Source organism: Narcine bancroftii, chromosome 5 (assembly GCF_036971445.1).
Source record: "Narcine bancroftii isolate sNarBan1 chromosome 5, sNarBan1.hap1, whole genome shotgun sequence".
Classification (NCBI taxonomy): domain Eukaryota; kingdom Metazoa; phylum Chordata; class Chondrichthyes; order Torpediniformes; family Narcinidae; genus Narcine; species Narcine bancroftii.
Window position 1 is genome coordinate 105,036,905 of NC_091473.1, and position 25,281 is coordinate 105,062,185.

Genomic DNA, 25,281 nt, shown 5'->3' on the forward strand with positions numbered 1-25,281 from the left:
GGGCTGATATCGCCTCAAACCATGCATCTTGGCGCCTCACAGTTTGGCGGGCAGCAACCTCCTTTGAAGAAGACCGCAGAGCCCACCTCACTGACAAAAGGCAAAGGAGGAAAAACCCAACACCCAACCCCAACCAACCATTTTTCCCCTGCAGCCGCTGCAACCGTGTCTGCCTGTCCCGCATCGGACTTGTCAGCCACAAACGAGCCTGCAGCTGACGTGGACTTTTACCCCCTCCATAAATGTTCGTCCGCGAAGCAAGCCAAAGAAAGAAAATATATTCAAGGACACCTACCAGCTGAAGACAATATTCTCTCTACTCTCCTCGATTTAAAATTATGATCAATAATTTCTGACAATAATCAGGATAACTGGCAGCTAATTATTCAAGGCAAAGAATAGGTCTTCAAATGAGTTTGAAGTTCCTTTATTAGGCGATTCAAAGTACTTGTTATCTGTTCCTAGTAGCAGTTCTGTAACTTAAAACAATATTAGCACAGAACATGTTGATAATATTGCTGGAAATTGACTCCATATATAGGACAATTTAAGTCACATTATGCTTAGTACTGAGAGAAGTGCTCTTCTGTGAGCACTCTAATAAGTTATCGCTTATATTCATACACGTGTGTAAAGAACACAGTTTAGAAACTATACAGTTACTATGAAGAGATCAGTTAGTAAGAAGATTTAAAAGAAAAATATTAGTAATCAGAATCAGAATTTACTGTCATGAACAAGTCATGCAATTTGTTGCTTTGCAGGCAACATCCCAGTGGAAACATTCATATCAACCACCTTACAACAATAAATGAAAATAGTGCATGAACAGTCAAAGTAAGGCAATGGGGGAACATTGATCAGTCAGGAATCTGATGGCAGCAGGTAAGAAACTGTCCTTGTGCTGCTGAGTGCTCACTCATCTTTAGGCTCCTGTACCATTTTCCTGATGGTAGCAGAGTGCAGAGGGCATGACCTGGGTGGTGGGGGTCTTTGAGGACGGAGGCTCCTTTCTTAAGACACCATCTCTTGTAGATATCCTCGATGGAGTGAAGTCTGGTGCCTGTGATGTTGCAGGCTGAGTTAACAACCTACTGGCAACTCCATACCAGACTGATGCAACCAGCCAGAATGGTCTCCACAGTAAACCTGTAGAAGTTTTCAAGAGTCTTCAGTGACATAGTGAATCCCCTCAAACAGCTCACAAAGTATAGCCGCTGGTGAGCTTCCTTCATGATTGCATCAAAATGGAAGCTCCAGGACAGATCCTTGGGGATGTTGGCAACCAGGAATTTAAAGTTCTTGACCCTGAGGATTGGATGAGGACTGGATTGTATTCTCCTGACATCCTCCTAAAGTCCACAAGCATCTCCTTGGTTTTGCTAATATTGAGTGCAAGGTTGTTGGTATGACACCATTCAAAGAGCTAATCCATCTCCCTCCTCTACGCTTCCTCACTGCCGTTTGTGATTCTGCCTACAATTGTAGTGCCATCAGCAAATTTGTAGATAGCTTTGGAATTGTGCCTGGCCATACAGTCATGGGTGTATAATGAGTAGTGCAGTGGGCTAAGCATGCATCCTTGAGGTGCACCTGTGTTGCTAGTCAGTTAAGGAGATGTTGTTTCCAAGTCATACTGACTATTGTCTTCCGATGAGAAAGTCAAGGATCCAGTTGCAGAGGGGGATGCAGAGGCCCAAGGTTTAGAGTTCCTTGACCAGCACTGAGGGAATAATGGTGTTGAAGGTTGAGCTGTAGTCGATGAAGAGCAGCCATATCTGTGAGTTGCTGTTTTCAAGGTGATCCAGGGTTGAGTGGAGAGCCAGTGATATTGCATCTGGTGAGAAATTATTGTAACGATAGGCGAATTGCAGTGGGTCCAGACCTATGCTTAAGTACGTGTTAATTCTGGCCATGACTAACATAGCAAGTGTTAGAGTGCAGGGAGAACACATGTTTCTGCAACTGGTTGTAACTATGGATATAATCTCAGAATGAACTGTAAACCATGGCACACATTCATTTCCAGTTTACCTAATACTTTAAATAGCTTGAATTGCCATATTGGCAAACATTTGCATTATCAAATCCCTTCTGCAGCAAAAGCAAAAGAATGCCTCTTTATTTTTTGTGGTGTTGATTAAGATAGAAATATTAGAGGATGTGATGAAACATTTTTAATTATTTTTGAATGAAATCTGTTTATGAATGCACTGGGAAGAATTTTCAGATAGAAATCCTTTAAGTGATTTACTTATTGGCATTCTTTGGGGACCTCCTGTACAATATCTCGCCAAGATGTGAACTTTATTTGGAATGCTTGCTTCAATGATCCATCCAAAATCTTCTTTTCTTTCTTTCTTCTTTGGCTTGGCTTCGCGGACGAAGATTTATGGAGGGGTAATGTCCACGTCAACTGCAGGCTCGTTTGTGGCTGACAAGTCCGATGCGGGACAGGCAGACACGGTTGCAGCGGTTGCAAGGGAAAATTGGTTGGTTGGGGTTGGGTGTTGGGTTTTTCCTCCTTTGTCTTTTGTCAGTGAGGTGGGTTCTACGGTCTTCTTCAAAGGAGGTTGCTGCCCGCCGAACTGTGAGGCGCCAAGATGCATGGTTTGAGGCGATATCAGCCCACTGGCAGTGGTCAATGTGGCAGGCACCAAGAGATTTCTTTAGGCAGTCCTTGTACCTCTTCTTTGGTGCACATCTGTTTTGGTGGCCAGTGGAGAGCTCGCCACATAACACGATCTTGGGAAGGCGATGGTCCTCCATTCTGGAGATGTGACCTACAGTTGGATCTTCAGCAGCGTGGATTCAATGCTGTCGGCCTCTGCCATCTCGAGTACTTCTATGTTGGTGATGAAGTCGCTCCAATGAATGTTGAGGATGGAGCAGAGACAATGCTGGTGGAAGAGTTCTAGGAGCCGTAGGTGATGCCGGTAGATGAACAGGAGTGTGGGTATGACAATGGCTCTGTATACGCTAATCTTTGTGAGGTTTTTCAGTTGGTTGTTTTTCCAGACTCTTTTGTTTAGTCTTCCAAAGGCGCTATTTGCCTTGGCGAGTCTGTTGTCTATCTCGTTGTCGATCCTTGCATCCGATGAAATCACCAGTTAAAAGTCGATCACATTCGTGGCTCTGGAATTACATAGAGGACACAACATGCAAATATATAATTAACTGTTTATGTTAAAGTAATTCTTCACTTATTTTTCAGTACTTTTCTAAATGATTGAAAAATACTATTTCCAGGTGATATTTTACAATAGTACCAATGATGTCCACAATAAAAAGCCAAGACTGCAGCTCCTTTTTGATGAAGGATGTTAATCTTCATTAACGGGTATTGCACTTGTTTTCTTAAGACAACTCCTTTTCTATAACAGAGTATCAAAGAATGTTCATTTGACACAATCATAAATTATCAGTAAATTGTCATGTTGCAATAGTATGTATATTAAACATGGTAACGTGTGTCAAGTAAGGTTACTGGACTTGGTTATAAATTAACATTGGGAAACTGGTAAATATATTCAGTCTGCATAGCCTTTTGGGCCCACCTGTAATGCATATACAAGTACTCAGGGACCAAGTCAAGCATTACATTTTAAAGGAAACAACCCTGTCAAACATTAAACAATGCTTCATAATTTTTTGAAACCATGGAGTAATTGTCTACCCTCTTCTGATTTTAAAATTAGTCTGAAAGCTGTTCACTCCAGCTCTTAAGAGACAATGAGAAGAAAAAGCCATGAACGAAAAGAAGAACTGCTGCATTGCGGATCTTGATTAAAAAAAATGAATCCCTCTATATGTGAAATGACATAATCCTATTATGTGTCATTTACATTTAGTGGGATTATCATCAGAATTGCTGACCCATGTTAATTAGCCTTGAATATTCACTTATTTTTGAATGCTTTCCTAAATGATTGCTAAACTAGCCTGCTGGTCCAAAAACATCAAGGGATCATTTTAAGAATTCTCTAAATGCTGCAGTGAATTAAGAATCTGTAACTGCAGAACTGCACTTATCAAAATTCCATTCACATTGTTCCACTGAACAGGTTGTGAGCTATTTGTCACACATGGCTGACACTCAAAACCCATTAGGTAGCATGACATTATTATTAAAAGGAAACTAGTAAAGCCTAATGAAGCTCGATTTGTAAACCCACTTTAAAATCAAGTCCTAAAAACACTGAGTTCCTTTCTCTTCACGAAAACATTTAGAGGTCAATAATAATTTATGAAACTGAAAAATTGCTGACATTTGTTTTTAAGTAAACAAATTTAACTCTGATAGTGTGACTGGGTTAGTATTTTAAATGGAAGGCTCTATTTAATAGAATAAAAGATGGGTTAACTAGATCCATGAGTATAGTATAGTGCTCTTATACCATTACTGGTGGATTATCCTATACTTTAACATAAATGACTGCTTTATTGTCAAACAGAACACAGAACATAGAACAATACAGCACAATACAGGCCCTTCAACCCTCAATGATGTGTCAACCTATATATTCTTTCTTTAAAAAAAAAAGTACTAAACTCTCCCTCCCCCATAACCCTCTATTTTTCTTCCATCCATGTGGCTGTCTAAGAGTTTCTTAAATGCACCCAGTGTTTCAGCCTCCACCACCATCCCTGGCGAGGCATTTCAGGCACACACAGCTCTGTGTAAAAAAACTTACCCCTAATATCTTCCATAAACATTCCTCCTTTCATTTTGTACTTACGTCCTATGGTTGCTCATCTTTCCATGGGAAACGGGTGCTGGCTGTCCACCCTATCTATGCTTACCAGGCGTGGGGCTTACTGTTTCGGGCGAGGAGTCGGAGGAGGCAGCGATTCGGAGCTCAGGTGACTGTTGGGAGTAGGAGGGGTTTGGAGAGATCGAGGGGTTAATTGGACAAGGGCCAATAAAAGGAGGGTAGGTATTCAGGAGCAGCCATCGAGGAGCGGCCCAGTGAGTGAGTGGCCCGGTGAAGGAGTGGGGTTTCGAGGCTTTGGCTCGAGAGGCTTCGACAAGCAAAAGCTGAGGACGAGTATATCTGAACTGAGGTAAAACGATCACATTTAATTTAATATAAATCTTTTTATATTTACTCTGGTAAGATAAAAGAAGGAGGAAGGATAAGTGTGAGGGAAGTTCTCTGCTCCCTTTGTCACATGTGGGAAGTCATGGAGTCTTCTAACCTCCCAGATGTCCACGTGTGCACTAAGTGTGCTGAGCTGCAGAGTCTAAAGGACCTTGAGGTGCAGCTCGATGACCTCACTTTAGTCAGGGAGAGTGAAGCCGTCAAAGATAGGAGTTATAGTTAGGTGGTCACACCTGGCCCACAGGAGGAGGGGCAGTGAGTTACTGTTAGGAGGAAGAAAGAGAAAGGTCAGGCTCCAGAGAGAGCATCTGAGACTGAAATCCTTAGAAATAGGTACTCCTCCTTAGGTACTGAGGAAGGGGATAGTCAGGCTAAGGTAGGCAGAGGTGTAGGGTCAGCCTCTGTAGCCCAGAAAGGAAGTAATAGGAAGAATATGGCAATAGTTATAGGGGACTCGATGGTGAGGCGGACGGACAGAGGTTTTTGTCGACGAGATAAAGAAAACCGGATGGTGGTTTGCCTCCCTGGTGCCAGGGTCCGGGATGTGGCTACATAAGTCCAGAACATCCTGAAGGGGGAAGGGAAAGAGCCTGAGGTCGTGGTTCACGTGGGTAGCAACGACATTGGTTGGAAGGAAGAAGTGGTCCTGCAAAATGAATATAAGGAGTTAGGCAGGGAGCTCAGAAGAAGGACCACTAAGGGTGTAATCTCTGGATTACTTCCTGTGCCACGCAATAGTGAGGGCAAAAATAGAGTCAGGTGGAGACTGAATGTGTGGCTGAAGGGGTAGAGTAAAAGACAGGGTTTTAAGTTTTTGGATCACTGGGACCGTTTCTGAGGGAGGTGGGCCCTCTATTGTAAGGATGGGTTATATCTAAATCCAACCAGTCTCCTGGCAGGGGTGTTTGCTAGGGCTTTAAACTAGTAAGGTTGGGGACAATGGTTCATGTCAGGGAGGATAGCAAGAACAGAGTCTTTAGGCAAAAAAAAAGGCTTTTTCACACAATCTGGAGGTGGAACAGCAGCAGGTAATAAATAGTGGCCATAGTAACAATTGTAGAGAGGGTGAGAGGCAGAAAGTTAAATGTGGAAGATCTCTGAGATGCATTTATTTCAATGCAAGGAGTGTGGTAGAAAGGTGGATGAACTAATGGTGTGGATTGACACGTGGCATTATGTGATAGCAATTTCTGAGACATGGTTAAAGGAAGTTGTGACTGACAGTTAAATATTCCAGGATTTTGCTGCTTTAGACGTGGCAGAATTGGTGGGGTATGAGGGGGAGGTGTGGTGTTGCTTGTCAGGGAAGATATAACAGCGGTGCTGAGGCATGATAGACTGGAGGACTCATCGTGGGAGGCTCTGTGGATTGAACTAACAAAATAGGTGAGGCTACAAATATAGGGGTATATTATGGGCCGCCAGAAGAAGACAGGGATCTGGAAGAGCAAATGTGCAGGGAAATAGCTGAGATGTGTAGTAGAAATAGGATTATAATAGTCGGGGATTTCAATTTTCCTAACATTAATTGGGAAACACAATCAGTGAGAGGAAAGGATGGCTTAGACTTTGTACAATGTGTTCAGGAATGCTTTTTACAGCAGTATGTTGAGGTGCCTACTAGAGGGGAGGCTGTGTTAGATCTATTATTAGGGAACGGAATAGGACAGGTGACGGAAGTGTGCGTTGGTGAGAACTTTGGATTCAGTGATCATGGGTCCATTAGCTTCAACTTAAATATGGAAAGGGATAGGTCAGGTCCGAGGTTGAAGGTCTTCAAGTGGGGGAAGGCCAGATTTGAAGAAATGAGAAGGGATTTGCAGAAAATTGTATGGGATGATCTTTATTCTGGAAAGGATGTAGAGGAGATTTGGAGGGCATTTAAAGAAAAGATATTGAGAGAACAGGATCTTTATGTGCCAGTCAGATCGAAAGGTAAGGCCAAAAGTTCAAGGGAACTGTGGTTTTCTGGAAAAATTAGGAAGTTGGTTCAGGATAAGAGGGGGACATGTACTAAATTTAAGAAAAAAAAATTGATAAGATGCATGATTATTACATAGATTGCAGAAAAAAACCTTAAGAAGGAAATTAGAAAGGCAAAAAGAAGGTATGAGGTGTCAATAGCTGATAAGGTAAAAGTGAATCCTAAGGGTTTTTACAGATATGTGAATAGTAAAAGGAGGGTTAAGGATAGAATAGGACCTCTGGAAAATGGGAGCGCTGAACCGTGCGAGGAACTGTATCAGAAGGGAGAAATATTAAATGATTTTTTTCTCATCTGTGTTCACCAAGGAAAAGGACATTGGACTATGTGAGATAAGTGAGGCAAATGGCTTAGTTATGGAAATGATAGGGATTAGTAAAGAGAGGGTTTTGGAGCTTCTAGGGTCAGTAAAAGTGGATAAGCCTCCTGGTCCTGATGGGATTTTCCCCAGGACGTTAAGGGAGATCATGGAGCAAATAGCAGAGCCACTGTCAGTGATTTTTCAATGATCACTGAAGGAGGGTGTGGTACTGCAGGATTGGAGGGTTGCTAATGTAGTTCCATTGTTTAAAAAAGGCACGAGATGTTGGCCAAGTAATTATAGGCCTGTAAGCTTGACTTCGGTGGTAGAGAAAGTTATGGAGGGTATTCTTAGAGATGGTATGTATAATTATCTGGATAAGCAGGGATTGATCAGGAGCACCCAGCATGGGTTTGTGAAGGGGAAGTCATGTTTGATGAACCTTGTTGAGTTTTTCGAAGAAGAGACAAGAAAGGTGGATGAAGGTAGGGCAGTTGATGCAGTCTATCTGGATTTTAGCAAAGCTTTTGATAAAGGTTCCACAAAAAAGGTTAGTAAGGAAGGCACAGTCACTAGGGATTAATAGAGAAATAGTAAGATGGGTCCAAAGGTGGCTGGAGGAGAGACAGCAGAGGGTCATGTGGACAACTGTCTGTCAGGATGGAAGGCTGTGATGACTGGTATGCCTCAAGGTTTGGTGCTAGATCCCCTGTTGTTCATAATTTATATTAATGATTTGGATGATGGGGTGGTTAACTGGGTAAGTAAATACACAGATCATATGAAAATAGGGGGAATGGTAGATAGCGAAGAAGGTTTTCAGGGATTACAGAGGGAGATGGTTAGTCTGGAAAATTGGGCTGAAAGATGGCAGATGGAATTTAATGTAGAGAAGTGTGAGGTGCTTCATTTTCAAAAAAAAAATCAAAATAGGACATATGTAGTAAAGGGGAGGACATTGGGGAATGCACAAGAACAAAAAGATCTTGGAGTTAGGGTGCAGCATTCCTTGAAGGTGGATTCCCATGTTGACAGAGTGGTTAAGAAGGCATTTGGTATGTTGGCTTTCATAAACCATAGCATAGAGTATAGGAGCTGGGAAGTGATGCTGCGATTGTTTAAGGCCAAGTTTGGAGTATTGTGTTCAGTGCTAGTATCCAAATTATAGGAAAGATGTAGAAAAAGTGGAGAGGGTGCAGAGAAGATTTACAAGGATGTTGCCTGGCTTAAAATACCTAGAGTACAGAGAAAGATTGAAGAGGTTAGGACTTTATTCATTGGAACGTAGATGGTTGAGAGGGGATTTGATAGAGGTGTTTAAAATTATGAAGGGAATAGATAGACTAGATGCAAGTAGACTCTTCCCCCTGAGAGCAGGGGAGATTGAAACAAGAGGACACAAGTTGAGGGTAAGAGGGCAAAATTTTAGGAGATGCATTAGAGGATGCTTCTTCACTCAGAGAGAGGTGGCTGAATGGAATAATCTTCCGGAGGAAATAGTTGAGGCAGAGTCAATTATTTCATTTAAGAGGAGGCTGGATATAACATGGATAGGAGGGGGTTGGAGGATTATGGGCAGAGAATAGGCAGGGGATCTAGTGGAGTTGTTTGAGTGAACCAGCATGGACTTGAAGGGCCAAGATGGCCTGTTTCCATGCCGTACACTGTTATATGGTTATATGCCTCTCATAATCTTGTAGACCTCTATCAAGTCTCCTCTCATCCTTCAATGCTTCAAAGAGAAAAGCCCCAGCTCTGCTAACCTTGCCTCATAAGTCTTGTTTCCCAATCCACACAACATCCTGGTAAATTTCATCTGCACCCTCTCCATAGCTTCCACATCCTTCCTAGAATGAGGTGACCAAAACTGAACACAATACTCTAAGTGTTGTCTTACCAGATATTTGTAGATTAGCAACATGACATCTCTAATCCTGAATTCAATCCCTCTACAAATGAATCCCAGCATCCTATTGACCTTCTTAACTATCCTATCAACCACACTATCCTCTCTGTTCATCCACACTCTTAAGTAACTGACCATTAACCCTGAACTCAGTCCTCATGTTTGTCCTTCCAAAATGCATCACCTTACACTTATCCAGATTGAACTCCACCTGCCACTTTTCTGCCCAACTCTGCATCCTGTCTATATCCTCTTGTAACCTTTAACAACTTCAGCTCCAACCACAACTCCTCCAATCTTCATGTCATCCACAAACTTACTGACCCATTCTTCCGCCTCTTCATCCAAGTCATTTATAAAAATCACAAAGAACAGGGGTCCCAGAACAGATCCTTGCAATACTCCACTAGTCACCAAACTCAAGGCAAAATATTTTCCTTCCACTACTACTTTCTGCTTTCTTCCTACAAACCAATTTTTTTATCCACACAGCCAAGGTTCCACTGATTCCGTACCTCATGACTTTCTGGATGAGTCTCTTGTGGGGGACCTTGTCAAATGCTTTGCTAAAATCCATGTAGCCCACATCTACCACCCTGCCCTCATCAATTTGTTTTGTTACCTCCTCTTTTATTTCTTTTTAAAATATTTTTATTGACTTTAATAAAGAATTTATGCAAACAAGAAGGGTACTATTCAACAAAATAGTATGGGCAATTACATAAACTAAATAAGATTTTCTGTATATCACTAACATATATAAATTGTAAATCATATCCATAATTTATATTTTAAATAGTATATACCTTTTCAGAAAAAAACTAATAATACAACAAAAAAAAGGGAAAAGAAGAAAATGATAGAGGAGAAAAAATCAAACCTCTTACCTAATCGTATTGCCAGATGCTATATATGACTGGTATTAAAAGAAAAATTAAGGTTAAAAAAAAACTATATATATAGTTCCTTATATACATACATACATACATATATAATATATATAGAAGGAACATGGAAAATATACAAGTTAGACAATTTAATTACATTGGAGTAAAATTTTGTAGTTAGATAGTGAGTCATAAATGATCCCATAACTTCTGGAATTTTATATCTGAATTATTAATTAAATAACATTTCTTTTCCATATTCAAGCAGGACATGATGTCGTGCAACCACTGATCATAAGTTGGCATTACCCCTCAAAAATCTCAGACTCTTGAAGTAGGACCTTCCTTACGCAAAGCCATGCTAACTATCTTGTAATGATTGTAAATATAGTTGAAACAGAGAGCAAGAAATTAATATTAATGTTTGCAATATCAGCAGGCCCTTTCGGTGATTTAAATCAGGTAATCTCAATGGGGGACCCCCCTTCCTCAGGATGCCAAAGCACTTTTAAGAAAAAACCTTGCTTTTCTTTTCACTTCACGTTACGTCATTTTTTTTTTTGTTTTTTATCTAGTTGGTCAGAGAGAAGTATGGAAGAAACCAAAACTTGACTACTTCATGGAGAAGTGGGCCCATAAACTTTGAGCAGAGTCTTGGGTTGGCAAAGGTGAAAAAAGGTTACGAATGGCTGATTTAAATAGTGAAACCTTATGGACACATTGTCAATTACCCAGTAGAATCTGCTGGAATTTTGTGAAAAGATGTTCCTATTAAAAATTTCCAGATTCTAAAAAAGAGCATGATGAGAGTGCCAGGGGAATCATTTGTTTTATATGTTTGTAGATGCTCAAGGAGGAAAGGTGAGGAGGAGACTGATGAGGAAAGCTGTTAAAATGACATCCAAGTCTAAAAATTTAACTGAGATTTGATCTGTTTATATAAAGAAAATGCTTTCTTTGGGCAGATTTCATATGCATTTTCAAATTTAAAAAAATGTAGACAGAAAGATTAAGGAAGGATAATTTTACCTGCCACAAGATTTCTGCAGGAAGTGCTGTTAAAACTTCTAACTGCATTCTAAAAGTTTTTCATAAAAGATTTTCTGAATCAGATTTTAATCACAAAGTCACTGTAATAAGAAGCAACTAGACATTCACACACCACTAAATGTTTTATCATTATATTATTCAATTCTGGTTGCCCTATTACAGAAAGGATGTGACAGCTTTGAAAGGCTACAGAAAAAATGTACAGGATGATGCCTGGAACAGAGGATTTGAACTATACAGAGAGGTTTGACAAACTTGAGTTATTTTCTCTGGAACATTGAATGTTGAGGAAAGAGCTGATAGAATATAAAATTATGAGAGGTATACATAAGGGACACGGTCTAAATCATTTTTTTCTAATAGTAAAAATGTGAAATACTAAGGAATATGCACTTAAGGCGAGGATAAGTGTGGAAGAGTTTAAGAAAGATGTGCAGGGCATTTTTTTTTTAGAGAATTGGTTAATGTCTGCAACGCACTGCCAAAAACAGTAGTGGAAGCAGACATGATAGTATTGTTTATGAAGGTTTTAGACAGATACATGAAAATATGCAGGGAATGGATATGGATCATAAGAGATTTAGTTTAATTTGATATTGAGTTTGGCACAGGCTGAAGGGTCATTATCTTTGTGGCAGTGTGCGATGTTCTATTTTTGCAGATCAATGCCTGAATTTTATATTAGAAGTGGCATGTATAGTAACAGGATTCTTAAAGCAATTTTCACAGGAATCAAGTAAGGTCCTGGAATACTGTATATAGGACTGGAATTTTAGATCTCATATGCGAATCATACATGAGAAAGCGTGGCCTAGATTTTCTCTCACAATAATGAAAGGATAGCTCTCAATACTGCACTTAAAGTTAGCAGGAATTTATGATGTAATTTTGATATTGATAACAAAGTCGAATTTCTGTATATAGTAACAGTGCAGGAATCAGGCAGGCTTAAAAGCCCAATGTGGTGAAAAATGTTGACAGGAAACTGGAGATAAAAAGCAAGTAATTCAATTTGCAACTTTAGCACTAAGCCGAATTGAAAATACAGATTGTGATATTATTTAACCTTATAACCGTTTATAGCGCAGAAACAGGCCATGTTGGCCCTTTTAGTTCGCAGTGGTTCACTTGAACAACTCCACTAGCTCAACCCTCCCGATCTCCGCCCATAACCCACCAACCCCCTCACCTCCACATACATATCCAACCTTCTCTTAAATGCCAGAAGGAACCCAGCCGCAACTATCTCTTTTGGAAGATCATTCCATTCTGCCACCACTCGCTGAGTGAAAAAGCATCCTCTAATATCTCTCCTAAAGTTTTGCCTCCTTACCCTTAACTCATGCCCTCTTGTTCTAACCTCCCCTGCCCTCAGGGGAAAGAGGCTGTTTTTGTCTAGTCTATCTATTCCTTTCATAATTTTAAATACCTTTATCATCCCCTCTCAGTTGTCTACATTCCAATGAATGAAGTCCCAGTCTCCTTAATCTCTCCCTGTAATCCAGATGCTGTAACCCAGGCAACATCCTTGTAAACCTTCTCTGCACTCCCTCCACCTTATCTATATCCTTTCTATAATTTGCAGACCAGAACTGAGCACAGGCCTCACCAATGCCTTAAACAGCTGCAGCATCACCTCCCAGCTCCTATACGTATGATTTATGAAGGCCAGCATACCATGTGAATCCACCTTCAGTGAACTCGGTACCATAGCCCCCAGGTCCTTCTGTTCCTCTGCATATCTCAATGCCCTCCCCCTAACTGCATATGTTCTATTCTGGTTATTTTTACCAAATTGCAGCACCTCACACTTGTCTACATTGAATTCCATCTGCCATCTTTCAGCCCACTCTTCCAAACAAACCAAATTCTTCTGTAATCCAAGAAAACCTTACTCACTATCCACCACTCCCCCTATTTTCGAATCATCTGCATATTTGCTTACCCCGTTAACCACACCCTCCTCTAAATCATTAATATAAATGATAAACAACAAGGGATCCAGCACCGATCCCTGAGGCACATGTTTCCAACCTGACAGACAGTTGTCCACCATGACTCTCTGCTGTCTATCTTCCAGCCATCTCTGAACCCATGTCACAATCTCTCTACTAATTCCTAGTGATTGAACCTTCCTTATTAACCTTCCATGCGGAACCTTATCAAAAGCCTGACTAAAATCCAAATAGATCACATCCACTGCTCTACCTTCATCCACCTTTTTTGTCACTTCCTCAAAAAACTCAACAAGGTTCATCAAACGTGACTCCTTTTACAAACCCATGCTGGGAGCCCCTAATCAATTCCTGCCTCTCCAGATATGTGTATGCACTATCTCAAAGAATACCCTCCATTACCTTCCCCACCACCGAAGTCAAACTTACTGGCCAATAATTACTTGGCCTACACCTACTGCCTTTTGTAATCAAAAACAAAAATATGCACTAATGTTTTCTAAAAAATTTGCAGTTTTGAAACATTTTTCATCTGCACTTTTTAGGTTTTCAAGGCCAAATAAGCTTTTCAGCTTCAAATTTACAGCATTTGCAGATTTTGATTTTCATTCCCTAAGTTGCTGCTAGTTTTCCACATTAATGACATCAAGCTCTGAGTCAGAAAATCATATTTTATAAACAGAAACAGCCTTGATCAACCTCTTCATGAGAAATCCCAGCAGCACCATTATAATCATTAGTTTTAATGACCACTTACAGACTAATCTAATTGCAAATTGATCCTCATTTTTTATCATTATTTCAGTCACACTGATTTGGCAACCATAGAGCAATCAATACAATGAATAATTGGTATAGTCAATGTTAGATATGCTAAAATATGATAAATAATTGTGTTCTATTCATGGAATTTGTAAACAGCATAGAACATCCCCATCATTTTCACAACTTAAACCTTAAAGGTTCTAAAATCATGTGCGGCTGGTGTATGGGAAGATGGTTTTCTGCCAACCCATTTGCCTTTGCCATTCCTCTCAAATTCTAAATTGCAGTTGATTTGAATTGTAGATCAGGCAATTAATGGATCTAGGACCCCCTTCTGACAGGCATTAAATTTGAGAACAGCACTTTGGAGAAAAAGTAAGTGTCTTGGGTGAAAAAGGGAAGTGTCTTGGGTGAAAAAGGGAAGCGTCTTGGGTGAAAAAGGGAAGCGTCTTGGGTGAAAAAGGGAAGCGTCTTGGGTGAAAAAGGGAAGCGTCTTGGGTGAAAAAGGGAAGCGTCTTGGGTGAAAAAGGGAAGCGTCTTGGGTGAAAAAGGGAAGCGTCTTGGGTGAAAAAGGGAAGCGTCTTGGGTGAAAAAGGGAAGCGTCTTGGGAGAAAAAGGGAAGCGTCTTGGGTGAAAAAGGGAAGTGTCTTGGGAGAAAAAGGGAAGAGTAGGCAAAATGGACTTAATTTTGAAAGGAATATCTTCTGTATTTAGTTAATAAGAAACCAAGATAGAAATATCCTTTCTTGCCCCATTTTTAAAATTCTAGGCTATAAATTTCACATATGAAAAAATGCTTTAAGTTTTAAAGAAAGCATAAATATCTATTAGATTTTTAGATTTAGATTTTAGGCTTATTGTCAAAGTGCAAACATGACATCACATAATTATCACTTATTGGTAGTGCCAAAAAAATCTGTACACAATATACACATGTAAACAAATAAACAAATGACTGTGCAATACGGAGAGGAGAAAAAAAACCAATAAAGGCAAAAGTATAAGTCCTGAAATGAGTACCTGACTGAGTTTGTCATTGAGGAGTCTGATGGTGGAGGGGTAGCAGCTGTTCCTGAACCTAGTGGTGTGAGTCTTGTAGCACTGATACCTCTTTCCTGATGGTAACAGACAAAAGAGAGCGTGTGTTGGGTGGTGTAGATCCTTGATGGTTGGTGCTGCTCTCCAGCAGTAGCATTTCCCATAGGTATTCTCGATAGTGGGAAGGGGTTTGCCTGTGATGTCCTGGACTGTGCCCATTATCTTTTGCAGGGTTTTATGCTTGAGGGTATCGGTGTCTCCATACGAGACCATGATGTAGCCGGTCAGCACACTTTCCACCACACATCAGTAGAAATTTGCCAGGGATCCCGATGTTTTACTAAACCTCCACAAACTCCTGAGGAAATAGAGGTGGTGACATGCTTTTTACATGATACCATTAGTGGGTTGACTTCAGAAAATATCATCTGAGATAGTGACTCCCAAAAATTTGCTCATCCTCTCCACCTCCGATTCCCCAATGATCACTGGATCGTACACATCTGGTTTACCCTTCCTGATTTGGTGACATTGAGTACAAAGTTATTGTTGGTGCACCATTTGGCAAAGTTTTCATTCTCCCTCCTATATACTGACTCATCCCATTATCATGTAGATGGTGTTGTTGTCATACTGAGCCTCACCTCGATGTCAAGCAAGTATAGCGGGGGCTAAGAATGCAGGCCTGTGGTGCTCTGGTACTGTTGGAGATTCTGGAGGCGTTCTTACTAATCCTCACTGACTGTGGTCTATAAGTGAGGAAATCAAGCATCAGTGGGGTGTTAAGTCCCAGGTCTTGGAGTTTGCTGATAGGTTTTGAGGGGTTGATGGTGTTAAATGCTGACAATGGTCAATAAAAGCATCCTGATGTATGCATCTTTGCTGTCCAGGTGTTCAAAGGGCTTTGTGTAGAGCCAGTGAGATAACATCTGCCGTAGACCTGTTGATACGATAGGTGAATTGGAATGGATCCACGTCACCATTCAGACAGGAGATGAAATGCTTCAACCCTTGCCTTTCTAAACCCTTCATCAATGCTGATGTGAGTGCCAATGCTTGATTGTCATTTAGGCAGGTTGACACACTGTTCATGTGCCCTCCTGTTTGAAACAGGTGAGCACCATGCCCTGCCAGAGTGAGATGTTGAACATATCCATGAATAGATTGGTAAGTTGGTCAACACAGATTTTTAATACTCGGCTGTGAATTCTATCTAGACCAGATGCCTTCCTGGGATTCACTCTTCTGAAGGCAGCCGGGCATCATCCTCCGAGAGGATCACCAGAGAATATGTGGGTGCACCCTAGTGGTTCTTTCTTGCTTTTGTGGTTGAATTGGGCATAGATGGCATTGAGTTCATCGAGAGTGAAGCTTTTTCATCTCCTACTACACCGAATTTTGTTCTGTAACAGATGATGTCACTTAGGCCCTGCCATTTTTGTCCAGACATGCCACTCTTCCTGAGAGATGGCTTTCTACAGATCACATCTGCTTTTTCTGTAGTGATCTGAATTTCAGACTTAAATGCCTGTGATCCAGCTCTCAGCTGCTTCTGGAGTTCATTGTTCATCCAGGGTTTCTGCTTGGGGAAAACCCTGAACAATTTGGTGGGGATACATTCGCCCACAGCTGTTTCAATAAAGTCAATAAAGACGATCATATGGTAATAAATACCTTGAGTTATGGTTTCTAAACATTGCTGCTACAATGATTATTTTTTTTAAAAATTAGCTCCCAATAGATTGTGTACAGCCACAAAATCTAACTCGTCCACTTGCATTACTAAACAACATCATGGGAAGGAACCAGCAAAATGATACATTGGCAACAAGAGTGCATTTGTAAAATAATATTACATATGCAAGGAAAAAGAGAATGAAGTTCACCAATGAAACAGCTATGAAGGCAAGTAGAGAAGATTGTGATTCTGTAGTAGGGTTGGAAAAGTATTAGAATTATTGCCACCATATCTGCAAGGAAAATGTGTGGAGATTTTCCTCGGTAAATAATACTATCAAGGTAAAGAAAGGGACAGAGAGCAAAGTCAAGTGTGAGAAGAGTGTATATTGCACAATGTATATTTCCAGCAAACTTTTACTTCTTGCAGCTTAACTGGTACCTCAAAAGACTACACTTGTATGCAAATTTGAATTAAGAGATAGAAATAATAATTATACATAGTTGTCCTTGTGCAAGAAAATAAAAGACTTCAATATTATAACCATTCCTTTTGAGGTATTGGAGTAGTTTATGATTAGTATAACAAGAGGAGATTCAAGAGTCTGTTGGAAAGAAACAGTTCTTGAACCTAGAGGTGCTGGACTGCAGGCTTCTGTATCTTTTGCCTGATGGTAGCAGTGAGAAGAGATTGTGATCAGGTGATGGGGATCCTTTATGATGTTGGCTGCCTTCATATAGATGTCTGCAATGAATAGTAGATCAGAGTCTGTGATGGATCAGGCTATGTTTGCCACTTTTTCCATTTCTGGGCATTCAACTGATCAAACTAGGGTGTGATGCAACCAGTCAGTATGCTTCCCACTGTCTACCTGTAGAAGTTCGATAGAGTATTCAATGACATGCCAAATCTCCTCAGACTCCTTAGAAAGTAGAGTCATTGGTGTGCTTTCACCCTGGCTTCCTCATTGTGCTGACTCCAGGAGAGAAATATGGACTCCCATGAACTTAAAAATTCTAAACCCCCCCAGCAATATGAACAAATAAAACCACAATCCTGGAGAAACTTACCAGGTCAAACAGTGTACTTTATATAGCAAAGATAAAGACACATAACTCGCATTTCAGACTTGAGCCCTTCATTAAGGTATGAACAAAAACAGTTTCTCAGCTTCCCCTTCCTAAAACCAAAAATCAGCTCTTTGGTCTTGGTGACATTGAGAGTCAGATTCTAGTTTTGGCACCACCCAACAGATTGTTAATCTACATTCTGTAATCTGATTAACTGCCTCCAATTATTTGGCCAATAATGGTCATGTCAACAAGCAGCCATGTACATGCATCAGGAAATTATATCTACAAGAATGCAGTCACACTCTGCTTTCTGTCTAATTATGCAGTTATTTCTGCTTTGGATCAGTAGAAAAATTATAATTTAACTCGAGCAAAATCAGTTTGGCATTTTGCAATTTGTGTATAGCCACTTTGGGAAAGTTATTTTATTTCACCAAGCATCATGAACTGCATTGTTCATTTCTGAACACAAATTAAGTATTTTGTTTTGCTTTGACTAGAGACAGTAAGCACAGTGTTATTCAGTGTGCCACCAGAATCAGAGAAAGATTTGAACTAAAATGCAAAAGAAAAAATCTTGAAGGCATGGTGTCCGACTGCTCCAAAAATGAAATGTTGCCCTTGGGGGTTGTATCATGCTTCCCATTATTCAATAACAGAGCAAGATTAATAATAAGTGTAACACAGATTTTGGGGCCACTGATCTTCACAGCAATTCACAGCAATCGGCAGATCCAATTTTAAGATAGGAATATAAACTAGACTTTGTAATTATGTAATCATCCAAAGAACATTTTTCAAGCTTTGTTTAAACATTTGGCAAATCTTAGCACTAGCCATTAATCATTAATTCAATAATTTCAAATACACGTCTTAGTTTTATTTATAGTTTACTCATTCCCAAACAACAATAAACCTAATGAAGAATATTCACAATGATCTTTATTACAGTTCCAGTTGTTCTGAGAGCGATCATTCAGTCTTGCTGGAATATAGAGAATAATGAATGCCCAGGAGTGATTACAAGGCACTAATCTTATTGAAGATCAAATAACATCATAAACCACAGGATGACATTTCAACCCTAAAATTATTCCCAGGAGTGATTTTTTTTTCCCCCTTCTGATTTGCTGTGGATTTCATGCAGATAATTTTAAAGCAAGTTGAGATCAGAATTTTTTTTGTGGCAGTAGCATTGTTTGCTTTCCAGTTCTATTTCATATTTTTTCATATCAAATGCTACAATCTGAATGATTGTTTTGTTTAAAGTTCACTTTCAGGAAACTTTCAAATCTTGTGAGTCCATAGCATTTGTTTTCTAACATGTTACATTTATGATTTTCTAGGATGTTGCCTGAACATCAGGAACTGAGTTTCAGGGAAAGGTTAAATAGGTTAGGAGTTTATTCCCTGGAGCATAGAAGAATGAGGGGAGATTTGATAGAGGCATTTAAAATTATGAGGGGGATAGACAGAGTAAATGTAGATAGACTTTTTCCACTGAGGGGAGCTGAGATACAAGCCAGAGGGCATGGGTGAAGAGTGTAAGGGGAAAAGTTTAGGGGGGACATGAGGGGGAACTTCTTCCCACAGAGAGTGATGGGAGTGTGGATCGAGTTGTGAGCTGAGGTGGTGAATTCAGGCTCAATTTTAACATTTAAGAAGTATTTAGACAGGTACATGGATGGGAGAGGTATGGAGGGCTATGGACTGGGCACAGGTCAGTGGGACTATGAAAAAAGTAGTTTTGACATTAACAGAGGGACCACTGCGGCCTGTTTCTGTGCTGTAGTATTCTATGGTTCTTTGGTTCTAATGGAACATAGAAGCAGAAAATACAGGTGATACTGATCAGGTCAGGCAGAATCTCTGATGAGACAAACAAAAGGTAACATTGTAGATAGACAACTTTTCAGAACTGATGAAAGGTTATTAACCAAACAAATTGCAGTTTCATTTACCAAAGGTGTTTTGCCTTTGCCTCCCCTCAACAAAAATAATGGAGCTGTTGTCTAACCATAGCAACAAGTCTCTGTAAGTCAGGCTACAATTAACTCAAACCTGAACTGAGGAAAATATCAGTGGTGGAGAACTTTGGAAAACAGGTCCAAAATCACCTCTTCTTGCCAAGTACGAATTACGTGGGCAATTTTTTCAAGCATAATGAAGGAAAAGTCTACAAAACGTCCCTTTTTTTTAAAAAAAAAATGCCATTTAAAAGTATGCATGCGTCTTTAGTTCATATGTTCTATACCTGCCTTAGCCTAGAAGAATTTTGGGAAGATGTTTCAAACATTATCGGTAATTCTTAAGTTAAAATTGGAACCTTGCCCTTTAATTGATAATTTTGGATCACCTCAAGATGTTGATTACTGACTTCAAATCAAAGCCGAATTTTATTTTTTACTTCATTGATACCCAGACATGCAATTTTGAGAATATGGAAAGATAACACTCCACCTACTCATACACAATGGCAAAGGGATATTATGTCTTGCTTAACTCTAGAAAAAATTTGATGTGCTATCAAGGATTCATATATTAAGTTTAAAAAGATATGGGGCCCATTTATGGATTACAGGTACACAATCCTTTATCCGAAACCCTTGAGGAACAGTGTGTTCCGAATTTCAGATTTTTCCAGATTTCGGAAAGCCCACCCAAATTGTGTTTCTGTATCCACCCCACCCCCTTCCAGTCACCCGGCCATCTCCCCCACCGCAGTCCCTCGGCCACCTCCCCCAACTACGGCCCCTCGGCCACCCAGCTGCCTCCCCCAACCGTGGTCCTTCAGCCGTTTCCCCTGACCGCCAGTCCCTTGGCCACCTGGACATCTCCCCCAGCCACAGTCCCTCAGCCATCTTCCCCAACCACGGTCCCTCGGCAGTCTCCTCTGACCGTCAGTCCCTCGGTCACCCAGCAGTGTCTCCCCCGACCACCGGTCCCTCGGCCGCCCAGCAGTCTCCCCCAGCCGCTGGTCCCTCAGCCACCCGGTGGTCTCCCCCGGCCACCATCCCTTGACCACCCGCCAGTCTCCCCCGATCACTGGTCCCTTAGCCGCCCAGTGGTCTCCCCTGGCCTCCTGTCCCTCGGCCACCTGGCAGTCTCCTCCAGCCGCCTCCCCTTACCGCCAGTCTCTTGGCTGCCCAGCAGTCTCCCCGGCCACCGGTCCCTCAGCTACCTGCCCTAACCGCCGGTCCCCACTTGCTCGATTTTTAAGCTTTCCGGATTTTAGTTAATAACCTGTTTGGTTAATAGCCCGTCCGAATAAAGCTCCAAGTTGGTGTCACTTGATTCATACATGTCAACTTTCAACCTTGCTAAGAGGATGGGGTCTTGAATTATATTTATCTTTCTTTTATTAGGTTTTTTTTTCTTAAATATTCTTTTTTTGTCATGGTTGTGCTCTGGATTTCTTTATCAGGAGAATATTTGTAAACATTTTTTGAATCTTGTAGGACATTGTACTGTTTAATTATCAATAATTAAAATAAAATATCAATAAAAATATTTGAAAAAGGAAAAGAACAAGTATGCATGAATTAAAATGATTGTTAAAGTAAGCTGAATCTATCATGGCTTCTCAGCCGGAAATGTTGGTTAAGTATCTTTAACTTTACTATATAAAGCACTCTTTTTGACCAGCTGAGTTTCTCCACCAATGTGTTTTGACTTCAACTACGGAGTCTGCAGACTTTCGTGTTTTACTTCTTGACTTTAAAAATATCTGGTGAAGAATAAAATAAAACACAGAGTAATTGTTTGGAATAGCTCAGGAAATATATCTGAAAAATATTTTTATTCACTGTATTTAGCACCTTCTTTGCAATATACTATGTCAGGCAATAAAACAGATGAAACCATCTGAAACCATTTCTGGGCCATGTTTATGTACAACTAACAGTGGGAAAATATTGCCTAATTAATTGATTGCATCTGAGAGGTTTCAGTTCCATCATTCAGTCAATGATTATGGTTAATATTAAAAATATAAAACTTCTGTTTTATAAAATAAATGAACAATTAAAACCTGATGGTTTGCAGAATGTATCTTTGAATCTTAGTTTACCCAAGATCTCACAGATGGAATGTGCATAAGTATAATCCTTAAGACATGTAAGGTTTATTGAAGACCTCAGCTGAAGGATAGTTGCATTAAAAATGAATCAATAAAGTTCAAGAGCAATCTATGCTCTTTATAAATCTGCTTATAAAGTAGAACATTACCAGACGCTACATGTTGCATCATTCTATATTATTCTGTGTCTGGAGTTATTTGGAGAACTCAAAAGACATGCCAACATTTAGGAACTTATTGAAACATTTCCCCATATTGTAAAACATTCCTCCCTGCCCTATTACTGTGAAATGTCACTGCCATTTAAATGATTTCATTGCTGAATTATTTGACTATATTTAGAACTGCCAAAGATAATTTTAAGAAATATTTCATGCCAAGATACTTTCCCCACAGGAATATCTGATTAAAAAGTTAAATTCAATGCACAGAACAGGCTATAGATCAACAGCGAAATTGAATCTGTTGAACAAACTTATGACATTTTGGACAGAATTCTGAGTTCACTGTGTACCAAGGAAATTAACTTCTATTTTGTTTTCTAGCAAGCTTAGTTTAGAATCCTTTAGACTTTGTAAAGTAAGCTATAAATATAAATATCACCAAGGAGAAATGTGACAGTGACTGTTTCATTTTACATTCTAGGTATGATGTCTTTTGTAAAGCATCCCAGCCCCTATGATACATAAATGAGGAAACCATTTATTGTGGTTTAAGCTCCTATCTTGTAAATTCTGTGGATGGAATTAATAGATAAGCTGTCAGAGGATGAACAATTATCCTTTCACTTATTTATTGCATGCCTTATGTCTACTCAGATGAGTTGGGCCCAGAGGGTGAAAATATTGACCGATTACCCAGCTGCAACTTGCTATCCAGGATGCATTTGAAGGACTGAAATCTCTGAGGAAGAGGTGTTTAAGAAATCTGAAATAAAAAGAGATGTTGCTGAAAATAATCATGAGGCCAGTGTCTTTGGAAAGAGAAAGAGCATATAATTTAAATTCAAGTTCAAATTTATTGGCCAAGGGAGAATATGACATTTTTTGTACCTACGGACCCAGATCAGTATAAACTGTACTCAAGGTAAGTATGCAAAAGAGAGAAATGTAAACAAAGAAAGAAATGTAAACCACAAATATAGAAAAAATATTCAGTAATAAATAATGTGCAAAGTACGAGTCCTTAAGTGAATCTCTGAGTCTGTAGTTTAGGAATCTGATGAAGGACAGGTAAAAACTTTTCCCTGGGCCTGGTGGTGCGGGTCTTGTGGCACCTATGCCTCTTTCCTGAATGCAGCAACGAGAACAAAGCATGTCCAGGGAGGGAGGATCCTTGATGAATGCTGCTGATTCCGACAGTAGCGTTCCATGTAGATTTTCTTGATGGTGGGAGAGTTTTGCCTGTATGTATTGGGCTGTGCCCACTATATTTGGAGAGTTTTACACTCAAAGCTATTGGTGCCTCCATGCCAGGCGGTGATGGAGTCGGTCAACATATTTTCCACTATAACCATATAACCACATACAGCACAGAACAGGCCAGTTCGGCCCTACTAGTCCATGCCGTAACAAATTCCCACCCTCCTACTCCCACTGACCAGCACCCGGTCCATACCCCTCCAGTCCTCTCCTCTCCATGTAACTCTCCAGTCTATCTTTAAATGTAACCAATTATCCCGCCTCAACCACGTCTGCCGGAAGCTCATTCCACATCCCTACCACCTTTTGTGTAAAGAAATTTCCCCTCATGTTCCCTTTATAATTTTCCCCCTTCAATCTTAAACCATGCCCTCTAGTTTGAATCTCCCCCACTCTTGATTGATAAAGCCTATCCACATTTACTCTGTTTGTCCCTTTTAAAATCTTAAACACCTCTATCAAGTCCCCCCTCAATCTTCTACGCTCCAGAGAAAAAAGCCCTAGTCTGCACAACCTTTCCCTGTAACTCAAACCTTGAAATCCTGTCAACATTCTTGTGAACCTTCTCTGTACTCTCTCTATTTTGTTTATATCTTTCCTATAATTTTGTGACCAAAACTGTACACAGTACTCCAAATTTGGCCTCACCAATGTCTTGTACAATTTCATCATAACCTCCCTACTCTTGAATTCAATACTCCAATTTATGAAGGCCAACATTCCAAATGCCTTCTTCACCACACCATCTACCTGAGTATCAGCCTTGAGGGTACTATTTACCATCACTCCTAAATCCCTTTGTTGCTCTGCACATCTCAATAGCCTACCATTTAATGCATATGACCTATTTAGATTTGCCTTTCCAAAATGTAACACCTCACACTTATCTGTATTAAATTCCATCAGCCATTTCTCAGCCCACACCTCCAGCCTTCCTAAATCACCTTTTAATCTACGGTAATCTCCCTCACTGTCCACAACACCACCAATCTTTGTATCATCCGCAAACTTGTTTATCCAATACTCCACCCCTACTTCCAGATCGTTAATATATAACAAACAATAGTGGACCCAGGACCGATCCCTGAGGAACTCCACTAGTCACCGGCCTCCAATTGGACAAACAATTTTCCACCACTACTCTCTGACACCTCCCATCCAACCATTGCTGAATCCATTTCACTACCTCCTTATTTATACCTAATGCCTCAACCTTTTTTCCTAACCTCCTGTGGGGAACTTTGTCAAAAGCTTTACTAAAGTCTAAATAGACAACAGCCGCAGCTTTCCCTTCATCAACCTTTTTTGTAACCCCCTCGAAAAACTCAATCAAGTTTGTCAAGCATGATCTACCCCTGACAAAACCATGCTGATTACTCTCTATCAATCCCTGTACCTCCAAATATTTGTAAATACCATCCCTCAGAACACTTTCCATCAACTTACCCACCACAGACGTCAGACTCACGGGCCTATAATTCCCAGGTTTACATTTGGACCCTTTCTTAAACAGCGGAAACACATGCGCCACCCTCCAATCCTTTGGCACTACCCCCGTGACCAGTGACATCCTAAATATCTCTGTTAATTGTCCCACTATCTGTTCACAAGCCTCCCTGAGTGTCCTTGGGAATATTTTGTCCGGTCCCGGAGATTTATCCACCTTTATCTTTTTCAACACAGCCATCACTACCTTCTCGGTTATCCTTATATGCTTCATGACCTCCCCACTATTTTTATTTACTTCAACTGGTTCAATATTTTTTTCCCTAGTGAATACTGAGGCAAAGAAATAATTCAAAATTTCCCCCATTTCCTCTGACTTCTCACTCAGCCTACCCTGGCTATCTACAAGGGGTCCAATTTTATCCCTCACTAATCTTTTACTTTTAATGTTCCTATAGAAACCCTTTGGATTTATTTTTACTCTGTCTGCCAAAGCCTCTTCGTGCCTTTTTTTGGCCTTTCTAATTTCTTTCTTAAGATTCCTTCTACACTCCTTGTAGTCCTCCTTCAAACTCTCAGCTCCCTGCTCTTTATACC